This window comes from Mercenaria mercenaria, chromosome 17 (assembly GCF_021730395.1).
Source record: "Mercenaria mercenaria strain notata chromosome 17, MADL_Memer_1, whole genome shotgun sequence".
NCBI classification, from domain to species: Eukaryota; Metazoa; Mollusca; class Bivalvia; order Venerida; family Veneridae; genus Mercenaria; species Mercenaria mercenaria.
The window spans coordinates 70,575,557-70,588,475 of NC_069377.1; the positions used below are offsets into that span (position 1 = coordinate 70,575,557).

Genomic DNA, 12,919 nt, shown 5'->3' on the forward strand with positions numbered 1-12,919 from the left:
GCTTATAGATGTCTTCTCCTACAATAACATATCTTTACGTTAGAGAGCAAAACACTTCTGCTAAGAAAGATATCTTCTGCAATTCAAACAGATATCTTTATAGGAAAGTGAGCTTTCAGTCGAAGTCTGACGGATATCTCATTACCGTTTTATTTTTTATTACACAAAAATATACTGCTTCAAACAAAATAACTATAAATCACAAACTTTTAAAATACAGCGCTATAAAATTAACCTTGACTGTAGTCATTGATAATAAAATTGCTTGTTACATTATACCACTCTTAGAAAGCTTTTCAACGGTTGATTATTTACCTACTTCAATATTTGGCAGAATGTCAAAACCGAACTTACTTGTATGTACACATTTCGTGGAATTAAAATTGATAACAAAATTAGCTAAGTTTTAAATAGAACATTGTTCAACCAGCTGGAATGTTGACATGCTAATACATGTCTAAATTGATTTCAGTTTTCGTATCAGTCACATTGTATCGTAAATTCACTTTGGTTTCAAGATAATCGCTGTTTGTTTGAAATATGTAGGTCATATGCTCATTTTTATTGAACACAGTAACTTTAAAATATATAAAATATACTTTTACATAATATGATAACATTATCACAATAATACCGAAAAAAGCATTAGTAGGCATTTGTGTCTTTTTAATTTAGCAAAACACACTTACCTGTACCTCTACACTTCTGCATTTATCTTTATCACGACTTCCTCCTTAGTGACATCGTTATCATACACAGTTTGAGGTTGAATCAGATATTTAATCCTGTGTTACATAAATAACAATCTATGAATTTCGTTTTAAATCGAAACGACCCTTCTACTAGGAAGACATGGCAAAATCAATATTGTACATAAATAACCTCATTATTTACGTCTATTTTATTAAAACGCTCGTAAATTGGCGTATTATATAACGATTTAACGACTTTAGAGATAACTATCAAGTCTATTCAAATTCTAATTATATATGTCTTTCTGATTATATTACTTGTGGATATAATACTTTTTGGCATGGGGTACAATTTTAAGGCCAAGCATTGCAAAATATTTGTGTTACAATTTCATGTTGCAACAAAATAACGATTGTCACGACAGTATCACTTCAATTGTATACTTTCTAAACATTGATGGTAAAACAATTGAGTCATTTTACTTAAGCATTTATCTCATCGCGAGTGCAGACTAATAATATCTCATGTGTTTAGGAATCGAATAGAAACATCCGTCCCGAGGGCACCTGCGCATTGTGTGGTAACGAGGCTTGGTGGCCGAGGGACGGATATTTCTATCCGATTCTTACACATATGACCGATATTTTTCTTGCATATCGTATATAAGCTTTTTATTCTGACAGATTATTTGTCTGTCTTGCATACCGTATTTTACAAATAAATACGCACAATAACAATAACAAAGTTCCACTTTAGTTTTATCGTTTGTAGCGTAATGTATGTTCTTACCATAAAATAACGTATTTTGAATCGAGAAATATACTATATGGAACGGAGAGAAGCTATTAAGGTACCCAAGTTTTTCGCATTTTACTTAAACAATATAATAATCAATGCATGAATCGCTAGTTGTCATAAACAGCACGAGAGTCATCTGGCATGGGGTGTCAAATGGGCTTTGCCGGCATGGGTAAAATCACCGGAAACGCCAGTCCGGTGTGCAAGAATCTGATTTCTCACTTGTGTCGTTTGCAGTTGAAAACTCTGTAATATATAAACGGGTAAATCAATATGGTTTGTAGAACATATCTAGAGCATTTGTAATAAAATTATCTGCATTGAAGCGGCATTAAAAGTTAAATACATTGTATTGGAGGTTTGTATCTCTTTTATTGTATTTAAAGAGTAAAAAAAAGCTTTATATTTCTTGAAAGTTCTTTTAGGTCGTAGCATAAAATTAATACATAACTGTCCTTATCACTTCAAAAAGATATAATAATCATGTCTCTTTATAAAAATTAGTCACTTACCTGTCATCAATTTTTTACCACTGACAAACTATTTTACGCCATATATTTGCAGTGACAGAGAGTTATATCCCCTGGACCATACAAAACAAGGTCATAGAACTTAAACAAATTGGTTTTATAAAAGACGGTTCCTAAAATGTAGTAAATCGTTGGGGTATACGGTTTTACCCCTAGCTGTAAGCATTGTTAAAATATTGATGATGGATAAGACATTTTATACTGTCTAGAGACGTACATTGCTTTGTAGTTGCAAGCTTGATGACTATGTTTTATTTACTTGTTTTAAGATTGAAAAGACCTTCCCAAAACAGTATAGGTAAAAACGTGATAATAAAAATACTGAATACTTTAGTGAATACAATTTCATAAATCGTCTCTACGTCACCTTGAATAAAGTATAATGTAGTCTTGTATATTCCGAATAAAGATTAGTATAGCAAAATATACAAAAATGTATTAGTCAAATAAAGAAATGACTGTCAGTTTAATAACCAGTTTGCAAAATGTATCCCAGAGTACTTTGCACTGTCAGTAAATATGTTCTACTTGTTCAGCCAAACAGTCAATATTCTTCCTGCAATGATTGATTTTTCTAAGCATTTGCAAAAATGAAGGATTATTGTGACTTTTCCGCTTTTAAACATATAAAAATTTAATACGCAAAATTCAGAACTACGCCTAGAAAAAGGTGAAACAACTTAAACATGTCAATCACAAACACAGCATTCTCGCATATCAGAGTTTTACCATGGTTTCCTAATTGAATGTTTGCCAATCTCTAATTCATTAGAATGAAACACAGTAAAAGACAAAATCATTAAGAAATTATAATATATACTAGTACAGACACTTTTAAGTCACTATTAAAGGTACTGACCTCCACATTATATACAACAAAAAGGGGGGAAAATAGATATCAGGAGATTACTGCGATATTTCTTAAGAAGGCTTTAAAACTTAGTTACCGGTAGGTAATATGAAGTGGAAACACATTAGTGCAGTTTATGATGAAAATATCGTACTATTTATGGAAAAAGATCAAACATGGTAGAAATTGAGGATATGGTGACTTACATTTAAAAATGAAAAAAAAAATAGCTTCGGAAAATATGAAAATGTCAAAATTATTCAAAATGGCCACGATTCATAATTACATGAAGACTAGTGAGGATCAAACACCATCAATAAATATTCTTATAAATATAAAGTCCCTTGGTCTAAGGTCAATGTCAAATTTAGAGGTCATAGGCCAGATACAAGAATGACAACTTTGTCCGGGGCATTTCTTCCTCATGCATAGAGGGATTTTAATGTAACTTGGCACAAATGCTTACCGTCATGAGACGGAGTGTCATGCGCAAGAACCAGGTACCTAGGTCTAAGGTCAATGTCACACTTAGAGGTCAAAGGTCAAATTCAAGAATGACTTTTCCGGAGCATTTCTTCTTCATGCATGGAGGGATTTTAATGTAGCTTGGCACAATTGTTCACATCGTAAAACGGAGTGTCATGCGCAAGAACCAGTCCCTAGGTCCAAGGTCAAGGTAAAACTTAGAGGTCAAATGTCAAATACAAGAATGGCAAAGTTGCATGTTGTAAAACCGCTAGCAAAAATAGACTAGATAAGTTGATCAAATGTATAGATTGCTTTTAGTATACATATACATGTAGATATTAACGCATTACAGAAGTATTAACAGAACGACAAAATATATTAAAATGATTCAAGGTGAACCTGGTGACATTAAGTCCCTTCCTCTAAAAGCCTTAAGATGAAAGTCCAGCAGAGAGGTCACATTCTAAGATTGCAGTCACATATACAACATTCCAAACACTTTGATTCTAAATCTACTTTTGATTGGAAAAATGGGTACTATACAAGGAATATATTAGTTTAAACATATTTTATTGCAAATGATACATGTTTATGATACAAATAAACACATGCGTTATTTTAACATAGATTAATGAGAATTAGAAAAGCATGTTACGTAATGTATACACTGAAATCAGAAGCAAAAGGGTTGGGCCACAAGTTGTCCCAACATTAGCGACGGCCCTTCCCCAAGAGTACATTAAGGTAACAGATGGATCTAGAATTTAGTATAAACATATATTGTTGTACAGAGAATGATGATACAAAAATTACAAAACAAAAATGACTAGTTCAGTAAAGAATGACAAAAAGCCGAAGAAAGAAAAAAAACTAATGAAGATTTTGAAACCTGACCAACAAGGAATATATATTTATACACACAGTTTCCAGGCACTCCAAGAAAAACAAAAACTCCCGGTAATGCTTTGAAATAATCAAATCGAGGTGTTTTAACCCAAAAGAGCTGCATCGGGAAATGTTACGCGCACCTGTTGATAACGTTCATCAATTAGCGCTCCTGATTTACATGAGTATAATAAAGTTTGCAAAACAACCGTCAAAAACCCGAATCTTGCTTCATGAAAATAAATTGCGTTTTTGGTCTTGTTGACTTAAGTAAGTATTAAACGGTAAGTGATGACGTTTAAAAGATAACCGTACATCTGTCGAAAAAGGTTGCAAATAAGTTATGCTTTTTTTTTCTGGTCATTTGAATGTTTCAAATATAACTGTTGTATGTAGGGGACATAGATAGTTTGTAAAAATTGGAAGTATTCCTAATAAGGCCTTAAAGTTTTTTGGGGGGAGATTGTAAGAATGCACCAAATGTGGTATTTTGTTTTTGTGATATTTTTTTTGTTTAATAATAGTTACAAAATACTCTTATGACAAGTTTTGTCGGGATGTATTGCAATGTTATAAATCTCTGATTTACAAAATACAAAATGTACCAGCATAACAACCTTGCATTGCAAAACGCAACACTTTATTTATTTGTCGTGAATTATGTAGTCAGAGATAATGAGTTGTAGCGGTGAACTGGCTTAAGTGCGATTGCATGACTCATTTAGGGTGTAGGTATTGCTCGACTGGTTAGACAGCAGGCTAGAGGTGAGTGGCAGATATTTGTTGTGGATTCACCACCTACAATGCAACTGTGTGCTTGTATGAAAAAATGGAGAAATTCCATCTTTTCCCTATTTAGATGTAACTGATCGCAACTAAGAGTAATAAGTCTCTTACATAATTTTAAAACAATATGTTTTAGACAAATTTGTTTATCTTTGTAACTTGTTTAAAAGGCATGAAGTGATCTATATGATATTATAACATTACTCAATTTATTGAATTGTAAATATATAATTACCAATATTCACAACTTTATTATGACATCAGGAGTTCTAACTGACCAGTCAGGGAGCTGTATTTTCATGCACCTGCCAGTTTCCACTTGGGTAAAACAAAGTCTTTTTACAATGAACTAAATATATATCGTCACCTTAGCGCAAAATGTGAATAATTCCTTTTTTAATCCAGTGCAGTTATCCACTTCTTGCGTTGAGGTGACGATATAGTGACTTTAGAAATAAATATCACAGTATTTCAGAAATCAAGTTAGAGTTTTGACTGCACATGTCCCAGACGATGCTGCAAACTACAAAACCTTGAAGTTTCGTTCAAATATTATATGGATTTAATACTTTGATATTAGTTTAAAGTTTGAGATTTTACACAAGAAGCCTATGATAAAGTCCGAGTAAAATGTAATTATTACCCATGTGACTGCAATGTTTCGGACGTGTTAAAACTAGGAATACTTGTTTAAACATGTGGGGAAATTTTCATAAATGAAATATAAGTAATGATATAAAATATTGCATAAAAATGTCGCAGCTGGCACCTCACCCCTACAGTACGGCAAACACCAATTTTGAGAGCCTAAACTTTAGACATCGGATGTTTTTGTCAACATTTTCGGCTCGGCTCGCTAGCATATATATTTCAGTAGTTTATAATTGCTGGAGAGGCGGCACACGACGACAGTCAAATTCTAAAGGTATCAACTTGTACAAACTGTTTTTTTAATACAAATTTACAAATTCAACAGACGACATCGTGTCAAATATATCAAGTATTGCACTGTGTAATGTACACTTGCCAAAAATATTCCGAATGGAGCAGAATTTGTGTTTCAGTATCCCTTCCCTTCAAATAAACACGCTCTCTTTGATTATGCTAAGTTATATTTAGAATTTATATTACTTTACAATAATTTCATTTCGGCACATCAGCATATGAAAGGTCGGACTGTCACAATTTTGTTAATTAAGTATAACAGATAGAGTTTTTGTAAATGTTGTAAATGACTTCAATTAGTGACAGAGCGGTGATCAAAAAGAAACATGTTTGATGAAAAAGACAGTTATACCAGTTTAGTTCAGTTTATTAGGCAAATCGGCAAAAAAAAAAATTGCCTATGGGCATCTAATAAAGTGTAAAGAGAATATAATGACAATACAAAAACAAAATAAAACACAAACATGCGTGCTTTAAGAAACAGTCATGCTCTCTGGGGTATGAGATTTTTTTACAAAAGCAGTTTTCACATAATTTGATAATTTGTACAACATACGCTTACAATTTGTTGACATCACATGTATAAATTTATTCAGATTTGGCCATGATACTGGCCCAAGATACTTTCGGCGAATTTCAGAATAAAGTGGGCAACATAACAAGAAGTGATACTCAGATTCAACATTATTTTGATTACCGCAGTATCTGTGTAATTACTATATTATATATATAAAAAGGTATGATGAATTCAGCCGCACCATGAGAAAACCAACATAGTGCATTTGCGACCATCCGTGCAGTCTGGTCAGGATCATGCTGTTCGCTTTCAAAGCCTACTGCAATTAAAGTAACCATTAGCGAACATCATGGATCCTGATCAGACTGCGCGGATGCGCAGGCTAGTCTTGATTCATGCTGGTCGCAAATGCATAATGTTGGTTTTCTCATGGTGCGGCTCAATCTGTGTTGCTTGATGTCTTACGTGTAACGTTAAAAGAATTCAGACATCAGTTTCATCTAGATATATTACAGGTCTATAACCGGGCGCACATTTAGACAATAGCAACACATCTTCTAATGCAGAATTATTCAAATGTCTTATACGAGTACTTCAAGTACAATTTTCAAATTTTACATACTTTTAGCATGGTATGTTGTCAGAAAAAAAACGAGCGATCTGAGCGTATACAAGGTCTCTATGAAGTGTAGATGTACGCGACATATTTTGTCTGGGACAGACAAAGACGGGGACATTGAGGCCCTATTTCCCAGCAAATCTTGGGAATTGAAGTTCTTTTATGTTTTATAGGATTCTGATGAACTTTCATACACATGATAATTATGAAGTGTAGATATATGTGACATTTTTTTTTGAGATGGACACAGATAGAGGCCCTAAGTTTGTTTAACAAACTGCTTCCATCTTTTAAAGAGAATCCAATGAAACTCCACACATGTGCTCCCTGTGAAGTGGTGCTGTGTACGGTATTTCTCTCGGATTGACAGAGTCGAGTGCACCCATACGCCATTTCCGCTAATCAAACTACCCAACATTATTAATTTATTGGTGGGTGCTAGGGTATTTATATATATATACAGTCAAACCCGGCTGCAGAACCTCCCTTGGGGACTGAAAAATGCCGGTATTTGTGATAACATATATTTTCGCAAGACAGGTGACGTGTGACCATAGTAAGCAGGTTATATTTTTTGGAGGCTGTCTACAGTACGGGTCTGACTGCATAAGGGAGTTCATCGGTTCTATGACAAAGGTAAATGTACCAAGTAATATAGCAAAAACAAAACAAAATTATGTGGGGTAAGGCCGTGACTTTATTGTAAATTTTCAAATGAAAATTATGGCATATTGTAAATATATAGCATGGTATATATGAAAATGATGAGAAAATATGAAAGACAAAGCTCCAGCTAAAATGCCTGGAAGCAACATAGCAGCGCGAAGGTGCAGAAAACTATGAAAATAAGAGCAGAACATACCAGACCTAATAGGAAATTTTAGGTTCTAGTACTTCGCACTAATGAGAAACGTGACAAAGATGCTCTCACCGATCTCTATGACATGAGATGATATATCAACAAAAATATTCTTCCTAGATTAAGTAAATGCAAAATGAAACATAACACCAAAATCAAAATAAAATCTGATGTAAGTCAAGAAAGTCTTCAGCAAACAAACGCACAAAAATATTAAAATATTGAAAAAATTGTTTCAATGTAATATATGAACAAACGGACCGGTGCGAGGGAATGGTTATAGCAAACTATGCTACAATAATAATATAATCCATCCAAGCGATTGACTGAGCTAACCAGCAGACTGGAAACGTAAGAAAACAGGGGGGATTTACATGTCTGTTTCAACATAACCCATGTGTTAGAGGTTTGTAGCAAAGTGATCCACAAATTATAAAAATATGTACGGACCTACACGTACATATAACAAATGCAACTTTCGACTGATCACTAATAATCGTATGGCCGATAAGTTGAACAACCCTGTTTATATAAGACACAGTCAATCCATGGACCAGGTGAATGGCCGACCACATGGTACAAGGCCCCCTCTAACGGTTAAAGAGCGCCCGCCCAATAACACCAATAATAAGAGTTGACCAACCGAGCGCGAGGTTGCAGATACGAGAAGGTCAACCTAGACAAGTGAGCTTTTATTTTCATACTGCCGTAGTATACAAGAATAAAATATTTGTGGATCACTAAATATTGCTCACAACACGGACAAAAATTAAAATGAAATTAGAATTGACTTGAGCCAAACATTTTAATACAGAAGACTTTCTTTACTGTACCCCGAATAAAGATTACAATTTGTAAGCGCCATTTAAGTCACGACAATAAAAATTCTAAATTGATGAAATCAGATCAATGCAAATAATGTATGTTTACTAATAAAATCAAGTTTATATACGCATACACGCCTTATTTCTTTCCTTTACTATATAACTAATACCAAACAAACAACTTAAACTGGTTTCAAAGGTGGTGGTTAACTACTGTTCATATAACAATCAATATCCCAATAACACAATGCACCAATAGAACGCCTTCGAAATATATATAGACAGAAATATCATAATTCTTTCCAAATATGCATGTACTTAAGCAATCAATATGCCGAAAGAAACATAAAATATACCGGACTATTTATGAACATATGCAGTAAGACAGAATACAGAATGGACAATTCATATGTAATATGACAAATACTTGTCATGTTATCTTAATCTTTACGCATTATTATTATTATAATTATTATTTTTTGTTTTAATTTCATCTAAAAACTACCCAGAAAGACAGGTTAATCGTATGCTGCGAGCCGGCTGCCCCAACCCTAACTCTTTTCTATTTTTTATGATATTTTTATATAAGAGGGGGGAGGTAGGGAGAATCCGAGGCTCTGACCAGCGAAAAGGCTCTCTCCACCCCCTGCTTTCCGAGTATTTACTATCATCAATGTTTCTAGTAGATAAAATAAATGTGCCAAACAGAACAAAAACAACACGAAAAACTGGGTAATGTTCATGAGCTGTCATCGAATTATAAATTGATGTACAAAACGATGTCCTACAAAAATATTTCAATTATGTTTGTTTGTTTTTTTACAGAATAAATGACATTAAGACCATCTTTCTGCAAATACAATGCCAGAATTTGGCGAACCTGCATGCTATCGCCCGCACTAATTCATGTTATCTTCGTGCTTAAATTCAAACCAAATTTAACAAAAAACAACAAACAAAGTACCAAAAGAAAAAGATAGTAACATTCGGAATGTTTATAAATGAATACATGCAGTTAAAATCAAGCCGGTTTCATTCAACCGTATTGTTCCATGATGATTAAATGTACCAACAGAAGCATACTAGCAAAATTGAGTTTATACACACACACTGTAAAGAGTTTATTCTCTAATATACCATAGATTACAGAAGCGGCGTGACATGTTTGGTGCAGCAGTACATTTTGTGGCAGGGTTCAGCAGTATGATTCACCATTGTGACCCTGAAACAGATTAAACTTGACGGCAGAAATATGTTAAAAACAACAAAGTTACTGTAATGGGAAGGGTGGGAGGGAATTTTTGTAAACGATCTGTCCTCTACGGATTTCCGATAAAGAATGTACTTGTCACTGCACTAAATTTGCCCATGAAAATCCCGTGGGATTAAAACTTGTCAGACTAGTATTTGAACTGATACGACTATAAATACAAATACAGGTGCGGATTAGCAGTGATGCGTTATGTTAGACAAGACGATACCCACCAAAATTAAAACAATTTATTTCATAAGAGAACATAAATTTACTTAATTTATTGGTGGGTGCTAGGGTATTTATATATATATACAGTCAAACCCGGCTGCAGAACCTCCCTTGGGGACTGAAAAATGCCGGTATTTGTGATAACATATATTTTCGCAAGACAGGTGACGTGTGACCATAGTAAGCAGGTTATATTTTTTGGAGGCTGTCTACAGTACGGGTCTGACTGCATAAGGGAGTTCATCGGTTCTATGACAAAGGTAAATGTACCAAGTAATATAGCAAAAACAAAACAAAATTATGTGGGATAAGGCCGTGACTTTATTGTAAATTTTCAAATGAATATTATGGCATATCGTAAATATATAGCATGGTATATATGAAAATGATGAGAAAATATGAAAGACAAAGCTCCAGCTAAAATGCCTGGAAGCAACATAGCAGCGCGAAGGTGCAGAAAACTATGAAAATAAGAGCAGAACATACCAGACCTAATAGGAAATTTTAGGTTCTAGTACTTCGCACTAATGAGAAACGTGACAAAGATGCTCTCACCGATCTCTATGATATAAGATGATAACTATAGACTTCAACGAATGTAATGCATTTTAGATTTTAGTACTAATAAGATTTACAATATGTCATACCGAAATGCACATTACGTGTATTGAGGGCCACTCAACATTTTATGAAAATAAAATTCGCCAACACGAGGTATGCAGTGAATACACGTTTACTCAATAGGTACAGCAGGTCATTGACAAACAGTTAAAAGCCTAGAGCTAGAAATTACCTTTTGTTATGTACCTTAATTTTTTAAGATGTATCAAAATCTATGAAACTCGCTGCATATTTTACATATTGTATATCTTTAAATGTTACAATGTCATTCAGGTACATGTACATATTATCCAATAGTTCGATTACTATAAGCTAGGGTCATCATGAAACCTTTTGCTGAGGTTTCAGTCGAAATGTATTATCTATTTATTTTGAACGAACATAAGACGAACGGACGGACAGGCGGACGAATAGGAAACCAATAGCCATAAGACTTTCAATTAGAAGAGTCTTACTGCCACTGACTTGTTACGTCATAAACAGAATATGCTTGGACAGTTTCATGTGACGTCTTCTTTGCATTCATATTATTGAAATTATTATTCATATCGTTATTGTTATTATGATTATTATTATTAACATTATTCTCATAATTGATTCAATTCTGTTTTACACCTATTTTCGATATTTCTTGATTATTTCATTTTCCATATCAATGCATTTTTATAATTTATTCTTTTACATGCAGGCAGTTAAGTAATGCATGCAACGGACCTAGATAAATCGGATCTAATAAAATTAACCAGGTACAGCAGTTACCTTTCAACACAAGGTGCCCCAATAGCTGCCGATCCCGACCATGCCACGCCGCTCCTATAGCTAAACTGTTTAAAGACATTAGGAGAATAGCCGGTTGACGACATTAGTTTTCTGCAGTCCCTTATACCAGAGATTGGCCGAGTTAATGCTGGTGTTACAGTTGCTGACGTAATGGATAATCCGCATCAAATCGTATAGGCTAGAACTGCGTCAATTTTCCCATGTGCAGTCTCTACGAACACTTTAACCATCTGACTGAAATACTGTTGAAAACGGCATGGAACCAATTAATTGTATGTCGCTCCTTTCTCATCGGATCTGTTAAGCTGTAACTAGACTATGCAGCATGTTTTTTATCATTTAAAGCAAGATATTTAACGTATAATTTTGACAATTGGTAAGAAACAACCAAATGTATATTTCTATTTGATTTAATGATTTAAAAGTTTGTGATTTTTTTTTTAATTATATTAGGCTACAAAGCAAAATTCTTTGATTAATCCTAGCGATACTAAATCATGTTACAAAATATTTCCGCAACAATGTACGTTAGAAATGCATAAACCTCAATACACCTCGGGTGAAACCAGTACATGCATATTGTACATATGATTAAAGTCCATAAATAATAATGACCGAGAATAACGTACAGGAACTAACGTACTGCATTTTTGCGTATGTACATGCAAACAAAAAGAACGCTCGACCACACCCATGTTTTACCTGTGAGTGTTTGTCAGCTCACTGTGTCTGTTAATTTTATTTATTTATTTTTTTTTTATTTATTTTTTTTTATAACTAAAATTCACTTCAGACTGATTCAGTCAGTGATTGAATAAAACCAAATAGCCAATAACTTGCTGATTGTACGATGAACACGTGTCTCCATTACTTTCCAGAGGACATATTCAAATGCCGTATAAACAGAAAGTTCAGCAATCAAAGTTATAAGCGCAGACATCTAAAGAAAATATATAATGTATACTCATCTCAATTGTGAATTCTCAAAACAGTAGCGCTGCAGTTTTCCGTCGTAATCTTCTTTAAATTTTTGTAAACGATCTGTCCTCTACGGATTTCCGATAAAGAATGTACTTGTCACTGCACTAAATTTGCCCATGAAAATCCCGTGGGATTAAAACTTGTCAGACTAGTATTTGAACTGATACGACTATAAATACAAATACAGGTGCGGATTAGCAGTGATGCGTTATGTTAGACAAGACGATACCCACCAAAATTAAAACAATTTATTTCATAAGAGAACATAAATTTACTTAAT

The 12,919-nt window shown here is 33.8% G+C and overlaps 1 protein-coding gene and 1 long non-coding RNA gene across 3 annotated transcripts in view; both read right to left on the reverse strand.

Moving 5' to 3' along the window:
- The window catches only part of LOC123536059 (baculoviral IAP repeat-containing protein 2-like), a 47,915-nt gene extending 46,941 nt beyond the window's left edge, over positions 1–974 (reverse strand). For both annotated transcript variants that reach the window (XM_045318850.2, XM_045318849.2), the window contains exon 1: positions 690–974. The gene's annotated coding sequence lies outside the window, so the exon portion shown is untranslated. The remainder of the gene's footprint in view (positions 1–689) is intronic.
- Positions 975–8,801: 7,827 nt separating this feature from the next.
- On the reverse strand, positions 8,802–12,919 carry LOC128550144 (uncharacterized). Its single transcript, XR_008368132.1, has 2 exons — positions 11,638–12,919; positions 8,802–9,996 (listed from the first exon to the last, which is right to left on the reverse strand). It is a non-coding gene; the product is annotated as an uncharacterized LOC128550144 (long non-coding RNA).